This window comes from Pongo pygmaeus, chromosome 23 (assembly GCF_028885625.2).
Source record: "Pongo pygmaeus isolate AG05252 chromosome 23, NHGRI_mPonPyg2-v2.0_pri, whole genome shotgun sequence".
In the NCBI taxonomy this organism is placed as follows: domain Eukaryota; kingdom Metazoa; phylum Chordata; class Mammalia; order Primates; family Hominidae; genus Pongo; species Pongo pygmaeus.
The window spans coordinates 57,162,210-57,179,737 of NC_085931.1; the positions used below are offsets into that span (position 1 = coordinate 57,162,210).

The 17,528-nt window shown below is 45.0% G+C and overlaps 1 protein-coding gene across 3 annotated transcripts in view; it reads left to right on the forward strand.

The window, feature by feature from the left end:
- The window catches only part of PPARA (peroxisome proliferator activated receptor alpha), a 96,403-nt gene that overhangs the window by 21,059 nt on the left and 57,816 nt on the right, over nt 1-17,528 (forward strand). Inside the window, exon 1 of one of the 3 annotated variants that reach the window (XM_063663124.1) lies at nt 14,428-14,555. The exons of the other annotated variants lie outside the window; for them this stretch is intronic. The gene's annotated coding sequence lies outside the window, so the exon portion shown is untranslated. Of the gene's footprint in view, nt 1-14,427; nt 14,556-17,528 lie in introns of those variants that run through there. 3 annotated transcript variants of the gene reach the window in all.

The window sequence follows — 17,528 nt, forward strand, 5'->3', positions numbered from 1 at the left end:
ACATCTGACACTGAGCACATGTAGGCATCCTGACTACGTTTACTTGAATGATGTGGACTTTACAGAGCTGACTATAGACGGTTTAAATGGCCTGAAAACTGTTCAGTGCACTCCCTCCCAGGCTGTCACAGGATGCACTTCAGGAACTTTACTTTTTAACAAGAAAATTCAGTTTTCCTCTTAAACAGCTGGCTTCCATTCCATTAGCATTCTCGTCACTTTAAGTTGCATCCATCTTTGTTTTTTTTTTTTTAGAAAAGCATTTGTTCTGCAACCAGCCTTGTCCTTTAAATACTTGTACTATATACAGGCTCTTTTTCATAGGTCCATTACTTAAAATGATTTAAGTGTGTTTTTGGTGGCAGGGGGGTGGGAGTTGTTTGTCTTGTTTTGTTGAGACAGGGTCTTACTCTGTCACCCAGGCTGGAGTGCAGTGGTGTGATCTTGGCTCACTCCTGGCCTCAAGTGATCCACCCACCTCAGCCTCCTAAGTAGCTGGGATCACAGGTGTGTACCACCGCACCCAGCTAATTTTTTTTTTTTTTTTTTTTTTTTTTTTTGTAGAGACGGGGTTTTGTCATATCACCCAGGCTGGTCTCAAACTCCTGGACTCAAGGGATCGGCCTGTCTCAGCCTCCCAAAGTGCTGGGATTACAGGTGTGAGCCACTGCACTGGTCCTGATTTGAGTTTTTGTAAGACAGGGAACAGTGTTCAGAATTTAGCACCAATGTCAGATTCATTCTGTAAATTTTTATTGGACATCTGCCTGGTATAGGAGAGGAAGATGACAGACAAGAATTCTTCCTCCCAGAGTTAAAGGTCAGTTGAGCAGAAAAGGCATACATCAATACCCACAATGAGAGCTGTCGTGATTCAGAGGAGGGACAAAGTCCTTCCCCTGGGGGGATCCTGAGCACCCTGGGGAGGAAAGCCATCTGTACTACCCCCCAAATGTGTAGAATGGGATGCATTCCTGGCAGAAAGAAGTAGGATAAAGTACACAGGCCAGGGCCGGGTGCAGTGGTTCACGCCTGTAATCCCAGCACTTTGGGAGGCCGAGACAGTGGATCACCTGAGGTCAGGAGTTCAAGACCAGCCTGGCCAACATGGCGAAACCCTGTCTTTACTAAAAATACAAAAATTAGCCGGGCACGATGGCAGGTGCCTGTAATCCCAGCTACTTGGGAGGCTGAGGCAGGAGAATTGCTTGAGCCCAGGAGGCAGAGATTGCGGTGAGCCAAGATTGCACCACTGCACTCCAGCCTGGGCAACAGAGTGAGACTCTGTCTCATAAAAAAAGAAAAAAAAAAAAGTACAGAGTCCAGGAAGCCTGGGGTGGGGCTGGCAGATGCCGAGTCATCTATTTTGGCCAGAGTCCAGGGCTTGCTAGGGGACATGAAGAGAAGATTCGTGCATTCTGGTTCAAACTCCACCAGATATTTATTGAGCTCCTTCTCTGTACCGGGCATTGTTCTAAGATACGTAAGTGAACAAAACCCATGACACCCTCATCTATGAGAGCTGATGCTCTGGCAGGGACAGACAGGTCATGAGTGGAGAGATGGGCAGCTGGCCTGGTGACTTCGCCGCCTTCAGGTACAGTAGGAGGAGCAAGCCCAGGGCAGGTGAGTGGGTCAAGGGTGCCAGAAGGGGCGAGGGCGCCAGGAGGCTGGTCCAGGCTGGCCTCCCGGAGGTGGTGGCCAGGACCTAGCGTCTGAGGAAGGGCTGGAACCGGGTGAGAGCAGGTGGAGCAGACATCAGGATGGGAGCATCCTGACAGGGAGGGCAGCAGGGTGTGCTCATGGGAGGAGCAGCCAGGAAGTGTGACTTGAGCAGTGTCCTGGAGAGGAGGAGGAGGAGAAAGAGGTCAGGAAGTCCCAGGGGAGAGGCAGGACCAGTCTCGTGGAGGCCAGGGCCGTTGTGAGGACACTGGTTTGTGTTGTGTGTGAAAGGCCATGGGATGGGGACCCGTGAGGGCTTCTTAGGGGACTGGATATGCTCTGATCTAGCTGCTAAAAAGCCCCCTCGGGCAGCTTTCAGGGCCCGGGCAGAAGATGTAGGTGGTTCTGAGGTTTGCAGAGGGACCTGAAGGGGTGTGGCCCGGCCAAGCAAGGTGGCTAAGTGGGAAAGGCTCCACCGCGTTGGGTGTAGGAAGACCTTGACTTTAGCTCCAGCCCAGCCACTGAGCAGCCGTGTCGCCTTGGGTGATACCTGTCCCTGGTCTGTTTCCCTACCTGTGAATCTGGGTACTTGGAAGCCATGCTCGAGAAGAGCCCATCCACAGGAGGTGATCAGGGCTCTCCTCCAGGTGAGGAACCTGGCAGCCGTGCGTAAGAACCTTGGAAAAGGGAGAGGGAGGAGGCTGTGGCAGGAGGGGAGGAGGGAGGGAGTGATTCCCTGGGCAGGATGCCGTGAGCTGGGACGGAAACCACAGGATGAATGCAAGTAATTAAAAAAAAAAAACAAAAAAAAAACAGCCTTGGGCTGGGCATGGTGGCTCACGCCTGTAATCCCAGCACTTTGGGAGGCCGAAGCAGGTGGATCACCTGAAGTCAGGAGTTGGAGACCAGCCTAGCCAACATGCTGAAACTGAAAATACAAAAATTAGCTGGGCATGGTGGCGTGTGACTATAGTTCCAGCTACTCAGGAGGCTGAGGCAGGAGAATCACTTGAACCTGGGAGGTGGATGTTGCCGTGAGCTGAGATCGTGCCACTGCATTCCAGCCTCGGTGAGAGAGCAAGACCCCATCTCAAAAAAGAAAAAAACAGTCTTTCAGACCAAACGATCCACAAACAAACTAGACTGTCCAAACAGCCGTAAGCGGTAACTTTGTGCAGAGGTAAAAGACCGAGGTCACATCGGGACCTGTTGGATTCAAGGCATGTTGACAGCTGTTCCAGGCTTCAGATAGAGCCTCCAGCTGGCAGTGTGGCCACGGGGCATGTTGAGTAGGAAGCCTCATTGCTTTGACAGGTTACTTGGCCCCATGAGGACAATCCCATAGTCAGTTACCCCAGAAACGTGACTGCCTCCTTGAAATCCTCAGCATGGGGTCTTATGAATAAACCCTTACTAGATCTCCTGTTCTGTCTTATTTTTATGCAGAGCTTTACTTTATAGCAGAAAATTCCATTTTTACCCCTAAGTGGCTTGCTTCTGTTCCCTTAGTGTTCTTGTCACTTTAAGTTGCATTCATCTTTGTTCCTTTAGAAAAGGATTTGTCCTACAACCAGCTCTTGCAGAAGGTACTTGGTTTATTGTTCACCTATGTTTGCTAAATGTTTGAATTATGTTGAGTTGCTTAAAGTCATGCTATCAGGTAGATGTTGTGGCTGTTCTTTTCACTCTCTTATTTGGGGATTTACAAAACAGTTATGTTTTTAGTTTTCTTTTATTTGTTGTGTTGAATAGGAATGTAGCTCTGGGAACCTCTAGTTCCAAATAGGAAAGCCTTGGACACATTTCCAGTTGGCAAGCTGGCAAAATGGAGGGCATACAAGTTGCTAGAGAGGCTGGGAGCCTATTTAAGAACCCAGCTTCAGGATGGGACATAGGATATACCTCGAGTTAGAGGTTCTTATTAAGTGTGGATTCTTCTATGCAAATATCTGTCACAATATAAGTTACTATAAGTCAGTACTAAGGCAGCTGCTATATTCTGTTTGAAAAGGGGAAGAAGACAGCTTGGAAATGGTATTCCTTTAAAATGTCAGTATCATAAAAGACAAAGAAAAGCTGTGGAAATGTTTCAGATTAAAAGAGAAAAGACAATAAAATATAATACCTGACTCTGAACAGCATCCTGTACTGAAGGAGGAAAAATGCCATCAAGGACATTATTGGGTCAACTAACAAAATTTGAATACGAATCATAGATTGAAGTGTATCTGTTGAATTAACAGAAGTGAAGTGTTCTGTGGTGTATAAGAGCACACTGCCATTCTTAGCAAAAATGTAGTTTAGTATTTAGGAGAATGGGCCATGAGGTATGCAACTCACCCTCAAATACACACACACACACATACACATATATACATACATACCTATAAAGAAAGAAATTATGGGCTAGGTGCAGTGGTTCATGCCTGTAATCCCAGCACTTTGGGAGGCCGAGGCAGGCGGATTATGAGGTCAGGAGATCGAGACCATCCTGGCCAACATGGTGAAACCCCGTCTCTACTAAAATACAAAAAATTAGCTGGGAATGGTGGTGCACATCTGTAGTCCCAGCTACTTGGGAGGCTGAGGCAGGAGAATTGCTTGAACCCAGGAGGCAGAGGTTACAGTGAACCAAGATTGCACCACTGCACTGCAGCCTGGCAACAGAGCGAGACTCCATCTCGAAAGAAAGAAGAGAGAGAGAGAAGGAAGGAAGGAAGGAAGGAAGGAAGGAAGGAAAGAAAGAAATTATGATAAAGCAAATGGTTAAATTGGTAACTACCAGTGAATATGGGTAAAGTTATGGTGTTCTTTATTCTGTTTTTGGGGTGCAACTTTTCTATAAGTGAAAGTACTTCCAAATAAAAAGTTAAAAGGCAAGAAAATAAATAAAAGAGACAGTTTCTATATTATATATCCTAGCTATGTTTACCACGTCTGGATTCTGAAAGCTGCAGAGCAGAAAACATGAAGAACAGATCACCTGTTCTTAAAATACCACCGTTGGCCAGACATAGTAACTCACTCCTGTAATCCCAGCACTTTGGGAAGCCGAGGCGGGAGGATCACCTGAGCTCAGGAGTTTGAGAACAGCCTGGGAAACACAGTGAGACCCTGTCTCTACAAAAATTTAAAAAATTATCCAGGCATCATGGTTCGTGCCTGTAGTCCTAGCTACTCAGGAGGCTGAGGTAGGAGGATTGCTTGAGCCTGGGAGTTCGAGGCTGCCATGAACCACGATCACACTAAAGCACTCTAGCCTGGGCAACAGAGCAAGACCCTGTATCAAAAAAACAATCAAACAAAAAATCACTCCTAATTTTCCTCCCTTTTAGTACTTTTACAAATTAACTTAAAACATTTTTTGGATAATTGTAGTTTTTGTTGCTTTTTTTTTTTTTTTTTTTTTTTGAGACAGTCTTATTCTGTCACCCAGGCTGGAGTGTACTGGTGCCATCTCAGGTCACTGTTCTGTCACCCAGGCTGGAGTGTACTGGTGCAATCTCAGGTCACTGCAACCTCTGTCTCCTGGATTCAAGTGATTCTGCTGCCTCAGCCTCCTGAGTAGCTGGGTTTATAGGCACGCACCACACCTGGCTCGTTTTTATATTTTTAGTAGAGATGGGGTTTCACCTTGTTGGCCAGGCTGGTCTCAGATTCCTGACTTCAAGTGATCTGCCCGCCTTGGCCTCACATGCAGTTTTAGGAAATAATACAGAGATCCCCAGCACTCTTTCCAGTTTTCCCCAAGGGTAACATCTTGCAAAGCGAGAGGACGATATCACAGTCAGGATACTGACATTGATACCTTCAAGATACAGAATGTTTCCATCACCAGTCAGCTGTCATGGTGCCTTTTATAGCCAAACCCACTTCTCTCTTACCTTCCCATCCCTTTTTTAGTTTTGCCAGTCATTAATCTGTTGCCCATTTCTGTCATTTTACGAATGTCACATAGGCCGGGCGCGGTGGCTCACGCCTGTAATCCCAGCACTTTGGGAGGCTGAGGCAGGCGGATCACGAGGTCAGGAGATCAAGACCATCCTGGCTGACATGGTGAAACCCCGTCTCCACTAAAAAATACAAAAAATTAACCAAGCGTGGTGGCGGGCACCTGTAGTCCCAGCTACTCGGGAGTCTGAGGCAGGAGAATGGCGTGGACCCGGGAGACGGAGCTTGTAGTGAGCCAAAATCATGCCACTGCACTCCAGCCTGGGTGACAAAGTGAGACTCTATCTTAAAAAAGAAAAAAAAAAGAATGTCACATAATGAATCATATGGCATATAACCTTTTGGGACTCAGGGTAATTCTCATGAGATTCATCCAGGTTGTTGGTGCATCAACAGTTTATTCCTTTTTATTCCTGAGTAATTTCCATGGTATGGAGGAACCATGGTTTAACTATTCACCCACTGGAGGACATCTAGGTTGTTTCCAGTTTGGAGTTATTATGAATAAAGCTGCTGTGAACATTTATGTACAGGTTTCTTGGTTTTCTGGTTTGTTTTAAACAGTTCTAGCCAGGCATGGTGGCTCATGCCTGTAATCCTAACACTTTGGAAGGATGAGGCAGGAGGATTATTTGAGCTCAGAAGTTTTAGACCAGCCTGGGTAGCATAGCAAGACTCCGACTCTACAAAAAAATCAAAAACTTGGCCCTGCATGGTGATGTGTGCCTGTAATCCCAGGTACTTGAGAGGCTGAGGTAGGAGGACTGCTTGATCCTAGGAGGCAGAGGTTGCAAGGAGCCGAGATTGCGCCACTGTACTCCAGCCTGGGCAACAGAGCAAGACCCTGTCATTCATAGGTAGGTGGATGGATGGACGGACGGACAGATAGATAGATAGGTAGAAATGTAAATTACAGGGCTACGCTCAGTGGCTCATGCCTGTAATCTCAGCACTTTGGGAGGCGAAGGCGGGCGGATCACCGGAGGTCAGCAGTTCGAGACCAGCCTGGCCAACATGGCAAAACCCCGTCTCTACTAAAAATACAAAAATTAGCCAAGCATGCTGGCATGCACCTGCAATCACAGCTACTTTGGAGGCTGAGGCAGGAGAATCACTTGAACCCAGGAGGCAGAGGTTACAATGAGCCAATATCATGCCACTGCACTCCAGCCTGGCCCACAGAGTGAGACTCCGTATCAGTACTTTCTTTTTATTGTTTTTCTGTTATTATAGTGTAAGTTCATTGTGATTAGATTATATACTCGGTATGGCTTCAATTCTTTTAAATTTGTTGAGGTTTGTTTAATGGCCAAAGACATGGTCTGTCTAGGTGAATGTTCTATGGGCTTTTAGGGAAAAAAGTATATTCTAGTGTTGTTGAATGGTGTGTTAGTCCATTCAAGCTGCTATAACAAAATACCATAAACTGGGTGATTTATAAACAACAGAAATTTCTCTCTCACAGTTCTGGAGGCTGGGAAGTTCAAGATCAAAGTGCCAGCAGATTCAGTGTCATGTGAGGACTTGCTTCCTGCTTCATAGATAAGAGGTCCATACACGTTTAGGAGCATCATATCTTCCGGTGGATGAATTCTGTTACCATTAGGTGATCCTTTTAGCACTTTTAAAAAGAATCTGTTGGCCGGGCGCAGTGGCTCACGCCTGTAATCCCAGGACTTTGTGGGGCCAAGGCGGACAGATCACGAGGTCAGGAGATTGAGACCATCCTGGCTAACACAGTGAAACCCCGTCTCTACTAAAAATACAAAAAAATTAGCCGGGCGTGGTGGCAGGCGCCTGTAGTCCCAGCTACTCAGGAGGCTGAGGCAGGAGAATGGCGTGAACCCAGGAGGTGGAGCTTGCAGTGAGCCCAGATCGCACCACTGCACTCCAGCCTGGGCGACAAAGTGAGACCCTGTCTCAAAAAAAAATAAAAATAAAAATAAAAATAATCTGTTTAGTAGCCTACTAGTGTTCTTCCTTTACTATTTTATTGAGCATTAATTAATCCTAACATTATGTCTATGTCAGGACTGATGACAATATTTGTATAAAGGTTTGATAGTATCAGAGGCTGAGGCAGGAGAATGCTTGAATCCAGGAGGCAGAGGTTGCAGTGAGCTGAGATCGTGCCACTGCACTCCAGCCTGGGCAACAGAACAAGACTCCATCTCAAAAAAAAAAAAAAAAAAAATTGATAGTATCATATCCTCCAGGATTCAAAGGGAACTTCAAACAGTCTTAGGTAGTCTAAATTTTGGAATGCATCCCAGTATTGAGTTGCAGCAGGGATTTGAGTTTTTGTGAAGAGAGAGAGGTATATCAGAATCTTGGGCATAAACTAAGGAGCCATATCAGAACCTCAGGTGTATACCAATGAGATAGATCAGAACCTCAGGCGTGTACCCAATGAGACAGATCAGAACCTCAGGCATGTACCCGGTGAGACAGGTCAGAACCTCAAGCGTGTACCTGTTGGGACAGGTCACAACCTCAGGTGTGTACCCGGTGAGACAGGTCAGAACCTCAGGTGTGTACCCAGTGAGACAGATGAGAACCTCAGGTGTGTAACCAGTGAGATATATCAGAATCTTGGGTATTTACCCAAAGAGGTATAGCAGTCTCAGGTATATACTCAAGAAGGCATATCTTGAGGCTTTAAGTATCTAGCTAAGAATTTATATCAGGATCTCAGGTTTATACCCAGGGAGGTATAGCAGAATTTGGGGTATAGATCTAAGGAGGTCTATCAGTCTAGGGCATGTAGCCAAGGAACTATATCAGAACCTCAGGCACCTACCCAAAGAGGCATTTTAGGACTCGTAAGGAGCGGGTAGATTTCAAAAGTATAGTCTAACAGTTTATCTACTTTGAAATTTAAAACAATATTAAAGGAAAACATGAAATATTTCTATCTGTCAGAAGGTGACACGAGTTTTAAACAATTAAGAAATATACTGGCTGTGGCCTTGTAACCAAATTATTATGCCTATAGAAATTACAGACTCCATTGTCCAGGATAGAATAATAGGGACTGACTTACCTTCTCATCTGAGACAACCAAACCTCCATACAAATACATGAAACAATGTTCTTCAAGATGCTGGACATCAGGCAGTGAAGGGCACTGATGGAGGTAAGACAAGGTGAGAGGTGTGGCTTGAGAGAGTTTCCAGGCTGCAGTGCAAGGAGAGGGGAAACTGAGGCAGATCTTGGCAGACTTCCTCAGTTGACAAAATAGAGCTGAGAGTCCAGGGAGACAATGGTGTATAGATTATCCAATGCAAAGTATTAGAGGTGCAAGCCATATACAGAGGGACTCGAGAGATCTACCAAAGTACTGCTTGGTGCATCCATGTGAGCAAAACTACTTGAGGCCAGGAAAAGAACCATCTGAGAGGATTAGAAGGGACAGTGCCCAGTACTTGTGCCAGCCAAGAATGGTGTCTGGTGCTCACGCAGGGCCAGGAACAGTGCAGGGATTTGAGTGTTTGTTGGGAGAGGGAGGTATATCAGAATCTTGGGCATAAACACAAGGAGCCATATCAGAATATCAGGTGTGTACCAATGAGATAGATCAGAATCTCGGGTGTATACACAGTGAGATAGATCAGAATCTCAGATGTGTACACAGTGAGATAGATCGGAATCTCAGGTATGTACCCAGTGAGTCCAAGAGCATGGTGCTGGCATCCAGTGAGAGCCTTCCTGCTGGATCGTGACGTGAAGCAAGGAGAAGAGCCTGTTAGCTCAGGGCTCTCTTCCTCTTCTTATAAAGTCACCAGTCCTATCATGGGGGCCCCACCCTGATGATCTTATAATCCTAATTACCTCCCAAAGGCTACCTTCAAATGCTATCAACATATGAATTTGGAAACTAAGTTTCCAGCACATGAAATTTGGGGGATACATTCAAAGTATAGCAAATATTACATCATATCCAGTAGGATTCATCCCAGGAAATGCCAAATGGCTTGATAATAAAAAATTAATGTAACTCACCATGTTAACAGGATGAAAAAGAAAAACCATATGATCATCTTAGTAGATGCAGAAAAGCATTTGATTAAATCCCACATTCATTTCTAACTTAAAAAAACAACTGGATTTTGACAGAGGAGCAAAGGCAATTTGGTAGAGAAAGAACAGTCTTTTCAATAAATGGTGCTGGTGCAATGGTTATCCATATGCCCAAAATGAACTTTGACCCATGCCTCATGCCATACACAAAAATTAACTCAAAATAGATCAGAGATCTAAAGGTAAAATTTAAAACTATAAAACTTCTAGAAGAAAACACAGGAGAAAAATCTTTGTGACCTTGGGTTAGGCAAAGATTTCATAGATATGACACCAAGAACACAATCTATGAAAGAAAAAATCAATAAATTGAACTTCATCAAAATGAAACTTTTACTGTTCAAAAGACAGTTTTAGGAGAATGAACACACAAGTTACACACTGGGAGGAAATATTCGAAAAGCATTTGCCTGATAAAGGTATTGTAGCTGGAAGACAGAAAAAATTCTCAAAACTCACCTAGAAGAAAATAAACCAGTTTTAAAAATGGGCAAGAGATCTGAACAAACACATTGTCAAAGAAGATAGATGAATAGCAAGTAAGCGAGTGAAAAATTCTCGACGTTATCAGTCATCAGGGCAATGCAGATGAAACCTACAGTCCCCATGCTAATATTCTACAACTCAGACAGTGGTGGTACGATACCACTACATGTGCATTTGAATGGCCAAAATTAGAAAGGCTGACCATACCAAACATTAGCCATGATGTTCAGGAACTAGAACTCTCATCCCTGCTGACAGGAAGGTAAAATGATACAAACACATTGAAAAACAGGTTGGCAGTTGCTTTTTTTTTTTTTTTTTTGAGATGGAGTCTTGCTCTCCCAGGCTGGAGTACAGTGGCGCGATCTCAGCTCACTGCAACCTCTGCCTCCCAGTGAATTAGAAAAATAATAATAAAGATAACAATAGCAGTAATAATAATAGAAATAATGATAGTTTCTTTAATAAAAATGCTGTTTAGGCCCAGACTGAAAGGCTTTAAGTAACCACTCCCCCACCGAAGTTAGAGTTAAGAAAGAATATTAATTTTCCTTGTGTGAAACATTAATCTTATCTCACCTCCACGTATTTTTTAAGTTCTGTAAATTCCTGTTTTCCCTGCACAGCTGCAAGTTCACAAGGCAGATAAGCTTAAGCTGCAAAACATGTTCTTCTTAAGATGTAAGGCATGTCACAAGAATATCACAAGATGATAACAGCCTTTTTTCTCACTTCTGTATGCCTGCTTCCTGCCTCACATATTTCCTTCCTCAAGATGCATAAAAGGTACTTGCCTTCTTTGTTTGGTGCTCTGACTTTCTGGATGCAAGTCCACTGAGCCAGTGTATACCTTAAATAAATCCTCCTGAACCCCATCAATTGCTCCAGTTCTCTGATTTCCCACTACATTTTCTGGGGGCTCATCCGGGATTGGAGATGGCAGATTTTCTGTCTCTCTTGCCTGTGGGACTGGAGCCTGGGTCGAGGGAGACCTGGGACCTTTGGTGCCAATGGGAGGACTTCAGCCCAGAAAGGAGATTGGCTCTCCAGCATCCTGGTGTCCTTCCCAGACAGCACAACGGAACCTATAAAGGGGTTGCAGGACAGTTCCAGCAGGGGCTGGGGATGGTGAGAGTAGCTCACTGATTCAGATGACAGGGTTTTGCCGTGTTGCTCAGACCCAGAGGGTCTGGGGACAGTGAGAGTAGCTCACCGATTCAGATGAAACTTACACCTTAGCTGATGCAGGATGCGAGAGTGGCTCACTAAGTTGGTCAGGAAAGAAACTGAAAATGGCAAGAGTGGTTTGCTGCCTTGACTAAGGGTCGGGAACTGGGAGCGGGGAGGTGTGTGAAAGAGATGGTTCCGGGAGGGCCGTGATGTGGGGAGACACAGATCTCTTAGCATGGACTGTGTGCTCTGAGGCGAGTGTGTGATTGACCAGAACTAGGGCATCGCATACGGCTGACAGGAGCTGCCCCACAGCTGCAGCAGGCTGTGGCAGGAATTAGGTACTCTCCTAGCTAAGCAGCACCCAAAACTCCCGTAATAGGACCCAGTCTGGTCAGTCTGGAACGAAAGTGAGAGTGAGTGTGCATCACAAAGGGCAGGATGGGAGGAAAAGTGTTGAAACCCACTCCTCTGGAGTGCATGTTAAATAATTTTAAGAAAGGTTTTGCTGGAGATTATGGAATTAAGTTGTCCCCCCAAAGATTGAGGGTTCTGTGTGAAGTGGAATGGCCTTCTTTTAATGTCGGGTGGCCGGCCGAGGGGACGATAGATAGGGAAATGATTGGTCATGTATTTAGGGTGGTGACTGGGGTTGGAGGACACCCTGGACATCCAGATCAGTTCCCATACATCAATTCCTGGATGATCGCAGTCCAGACATGCCCCAAATGGTTACAGCCTTGTCTGGCAACTTACTGTAAGACTCTAGTGACCTGAGCCGAACCTAAGGCAGTTAGAGGGCCCCCTTCACCAGACACCTGAGGTGGAAAGAAAAAGCCACAGGAAAATTAGGAAAAGCCTGTTCTGCTTCAGCAGGATCAAGTGATTCTCCTGCCTCAGCCTCCTGAGTAGCTGGGACTATGGGTGTGCACCACCACGACTGGCTAAATTTTTTATTTTATTTTTAGTAGAGACGGGGTTTCGCCACATTGGCCAAGCTGGTCTTGAACTCCTGACCTCAGACAATCTGCCTGCCTCAGCCTCCCAAAGTGCTGGGATTACAGGTGTGAACCACCATGCCCAGCCAGCAGTTTCTTATAAAGTTAAACAAATGCCTACCATGAGATCTGGCAATCCCACTCCTAAGTATTTGGCCAAGAAAAAAGAAAGCATATATTCCATACAGAGTCTAGTCCTGAATGTCTATAGCTGCTTTATTTATAATAGCTCAGACTTGGAAACAATTCAGATGCCATTAATAGGTGAATATATTCTCAAACTGTGGTTATCCATACAATGGAGTATTACTTTGCAATAAAAAGGAATGGCCTATGATTACCCATAACAACATGGATGAATGCTGAAATAATTGTGCTGAGTAAAAGAAGACAGGAAAAATAAGTATAATACATACTTCTTGATTCTATTTGTATAAAACTAGAAAGTACAAACTAATCTGTAGTGACAGGAAGCGGACCAGTGGCAGTGGGCATGGAAGGGCAAGAGGGAGAGATTAGATGGGCACAGGAGAGCTTTGAGGATGATGGGTCTGCGTACTGTCTCGGCTATGATGGCGGTTTCACAGGTTTATACATATGGCAAAAAATACCAAATTTGTACACTTTAAATATGTACAGATTATTGTATGCCAGTTACATGTCCATAAAGCCGTTTCTTTTGTTGTTTTGTTTTTATTTTATTTTTTGAGACAGAGTCTCGCTCCGTCGTCCAGGCTGGAGTGCAGTGGCACCGTCTCAGAGCACTGTAACCTCCGCCTCCCAGGTTCAAGCAATTCTCGTGCCTCAGCCTCCCAAGTAGCTGAGACTACAGGCATACGCCACCATGCCCAGCTAATTTTTCTATTTTTAGCAAAGACAGGGTTTCGCCATGATGGCCAGGCTGGTCTTGAACTCCTGACCTCAGGCGATCCACCCACCTCGGCCTCCCAAAGTGTTGGGATTATAGGCATAAGCCACAGCACTAGGCCCATAAAGCTATTTTTTAAATGAAAAAAAGTTGGCTTGGAATAAGCATTAGAACTGTGGCTTTGGCTCTGAGATCCTCATCTGAGGACCCAGACTCGGGTGCCCCAATGTGGCAGTGCTTACAGAAATGACTCCATCTGCTAAATGAGTAAACGGGTAATTCTCCACTGAACACACACTCGTTTAGCCACATAAGCAGCAAGAGTTCAGGTAATCCTCACATTTCAATTTGTCGTTAGTTTAAACTTCCAGTCTTTGTTTTAAAAACACATTAGAATAATACTACATTTTCCCCCATCTCTGAACTTTACTAAAGACTCCAACAGACAGTTATATTCACTGAGAGGAGCATCTACTCAACACAGATAAACTGGGAAAGAAAAATAACTTGTGGGTAATTCAGAATCTGGATTATCAGGTCAGGCGCAATGGCTCACGCCTGTAGTCCCAGCACTTTGCGGGGCCCAGGAGGGCAGATCACTTGAGTTCAGGAGTTTGAGACCAGCCTGGGCAACATGGCGAAACCCTGTCTATACAAAAAATAGAAAAATTAGCCAGGCGTGGTGGCATGTGCCTGTAGTCCCAGTTACCTGGGAGGCTGAGGTGGGAGGATCACTTGAGCCTGGGAGGTCGATATTGCAGTGAGCTGTGATTACACCACGCACTCCAGCCTGGGTGAAAGAAGGAAACTCTGTGTCCAAAACAAAAAAAGCTAAATTATCAAATGTCTAGATCGTTGATGGTTGGAAGTAAAGTTGAGAAATGTTCACACTGGGAGATGACACACAGTAAACCACACAGAGGGTTCTAACGTGGTAGTTAGAAGCAGAAACTAGAGGCTTGCTGCCTGAGGTCAAACCCCGGTCCCGGTGGTTCTGTGCCCCAGGGCATGTTGTGGTAGCCCCTCTGTACTTCAGTTGCCTCATCTGTAAAGTAAACATAAGGATAATGCCTGCCTCATGGGGTTGCTGTTACCAGGAAGTGAGTTAATGCACATTAGGTTCTTATTTATGACAGTGCCTGGCATATGATAAGGGCTCAAAAAGTGTTAACTGGCATCACTATCATTATCAACATCTCTCATTTATTGCAGGGCTGGATCTGAAAAATGGCTGATGATGATTTGATGATGACTTCATTGTTATAAAACAGTAATATTGCAGTGCAAATTAAATACAAGCAACCTGTAACACGCCACTGCAAGTTGGACGTCTAGAAAAGGTGCCATGAGTTACCTTCTAAAACATCATAAGAAACCATGTTCACCAATAATTACCACAATAGGAGAGAAGTACCAAATACCATGGGGAGACAGAGTCCAGAATCTCAGAGGGAGACACAGCTACCTTTTAGTTACACTAATGGGGAAAACAGGAGCTTTGCTACCCTTGCACCTGATGGAGGGCTTCTCTGAATATAGGGCTATGGGGTCAGAGGCCAGTTTCCTCCCACATTTAGATGGTTTCCAACTGTTGTCTTTCACTTCCCATGTTGCTGTTGGGAAATCCAAAAGTATTCTATTTGGCCAGGCACAGTGGCTCACACCTGTAATCCCAGCAATTTGGGAGGCCGAGATTACTGCGGTCGGAAGTTCAAGACCAGCCTGGCCAATATGGCAAAACCTCTTCTCTACAAAAAATACAAAAATTAGCCAGGTGTGGTGGTGCATGCCTGTAGTCCCAGCTATTCGGGAGGCTGAGGCACGAGAATTGCTTGAACCCGGGAGGTGGAGGTTGCAGTGAGCTGAGATTGTGTCACTGCACTCCAGCCTATGCAACAGAGCAAGACTCCGTCTCAAAAAACAAAAAAAGTATTCTATTGTATCCTTTGTGTGCGACATGTTTTTCCCTCTCAGAAAGCTCGTAGGATCTTCTCTTTGTCTCCAGCATGGTCTGGAATTTCCCAGTGAGTGACCATCTGTGTGTGTGTATTCATCCATTCTGTTGAGTCCCTGGTGGGCCCTTGCAACCTGGAAATTCATGCCCATCATTTCTGAGAAGTTATCTTGAATGCATTGGTTGGTGGTTTCCCGTGCTCCATGTTCTTGCTTCCTGCTCTTCGGAGCTCCTGTTATTTGGATGAGTTTTGTCTCCTGGACTGGTCCTCTCTTACTTCTCTTGCTTCTCCCATGTTCCATCTGTTTTCACTCTACTTTCTGTGAGATTAGGCCCTTTATCTTCCAGCCCTTCTATTAGGTTTGCAATTGAGTTTGTAATTCCCTAGAAAAGTTCTTATTCTCTGAATGTCCCTTTTGATAGCATACTATTCCTTTTTCATGAGTGCAGTATTTCTGCATGGCTCTCATCAGAACGTGCTAGTGTCTCCCATTTCTCATAACTTTGTAGAGTGATGACCATTTGAACTTGGAGTGCCCTCATTTTAAAACTCTGTGGTTGACCCTGTTGCCCTCTTTTGCTGCTGCTTTTCACCAGACTTTGAAGAAGCAGAAGTACATTCAGAACTTGTCTGCTCTGGCAAAAGACAATACTGTTGGCTTAATCTAAAAACTGAAGAAGGAAGCTCAAGGAGAGAAGTTTAACATATACCATCTCTGACTGGGTGTGGTGGCTCACATCTGTAATTCCAGCATTTTGGGAGGCTGAGGCAGCTGGATCACCTGATGTCAGGAGTTCAAGACCAGCCTGGCCAACATGGTGAAACCCCGTCTCTACTAAAAATACAAAAATTAGCCAGGTATGGTGGCGGCCGCCTGTAATTCCAGCTACTCAGGAGGCTGAGGCAGGAGAATCACTTGAACCCAGGAGGCAGAGGTTGTGGTGAGCCGAGATCACACCACTACACTACAGCCTGGGCGACAAAGTGAGACTCCGTCTCAAAAAAAAAAAATATATCTATCTATCTATCTATATATATATATATATATATACACTAACCTTCAGCATATAGGACTATTGCAGAAGGGATTATCTTTCTACTTGGTTGGTTCCTCTTGGTCTTGAGCAAATTTTGACTTCCCTGAGTTGGCCCCTAGAAGTTAAAGGGAAAGGGCCTTTTCTCTTTCCTTTAAAGCCAATATGGCATATTTGCTGAGAACTTAAATACAACAGGATTGGCAGTGTAGACTTACATTCATAGACCGGATGCCATCGGCCAACCTTAAATAATTTGCAGCACATTGCATCATTTTGTTTAAGTAATGCGAAGTCCTTGACATGTCTCAGACATTGTCTTGGTTACTTGTAAGGTCTCACATAAATCTAATTTTCCTCTTCCTCTGCCCTTTCTGGTTCAGCTCAGTTTATTCAAGGGTGTATTTGTGCAACACACTTGAATAAGGTGTGGTCCTGCCTTTGTAGATGTTATAGTTTGGGAAGACCAGCCGGGCAGGGAGAAGAGCATGATTCAAGGATGAAGGCGTGGGCTGGGGGCCGGGGGAGCAAGGATTCCCAGTAAGGAGGGAGGAAGGAGCAGCACCACGTGCCTGTTACTTTCTAGACATCTCGAACCACCTGGCCATGTAGCTGTCATTAACCTAAGTTTACAGTTATTGAAACTGAGGTTCAGCCAGGTGTAGTGGCTCACGCCTGATCCCAGGAGGCGGAGGTTGCCGTGAGCCGAGATCACGCCACTGCGCTCCAGGCTAGGTAAGAGAGCGAGACTCTGTCTCAAAAATAAATAAATAAATAAAAGAAAAGAACAAAACTGAGGTTCAAAGAAATGTACAGTGCTCCCCCCCTTGTCCAAGGAGGATACATTCCAAGCCCCCACAGTGGATACCTGAAGCCTCAGATAGTATCAAACCCTATATATGCTATGTTTTTTCCCTATATATGCATACCTATGATAAAGTTTATAAATTAGGCACAGTAGGAGACTAACAACAATGATAATAAAATAGAACAATTATAACATACACTGTAACAAAAAGGTCTCTTCCTCTCTCTCTCAGAATATCTTATTGTACTGTACTGGGGGTAACTAAAACCAAGGAAAGTGAAACCATGGGTAAGGGATATCTACTGTATATGGTGGTATTTTCAAGGTCATAGCACTGCCTTCCCCTGAGGTTGGCCTTGCAGCCTCTCTAGGCACTGCTGCTGCTGCCAAGAACCCCTAGGAGGTGAATACTGTGAGCATCATCATTGCTTCTCAGAAGAGGAGACCCGGCTTACAGAGGCCAAGCCTCAGGTACCTTAAACACCAGTTTAAAACTGAACTCATGGCCAGGTGCAG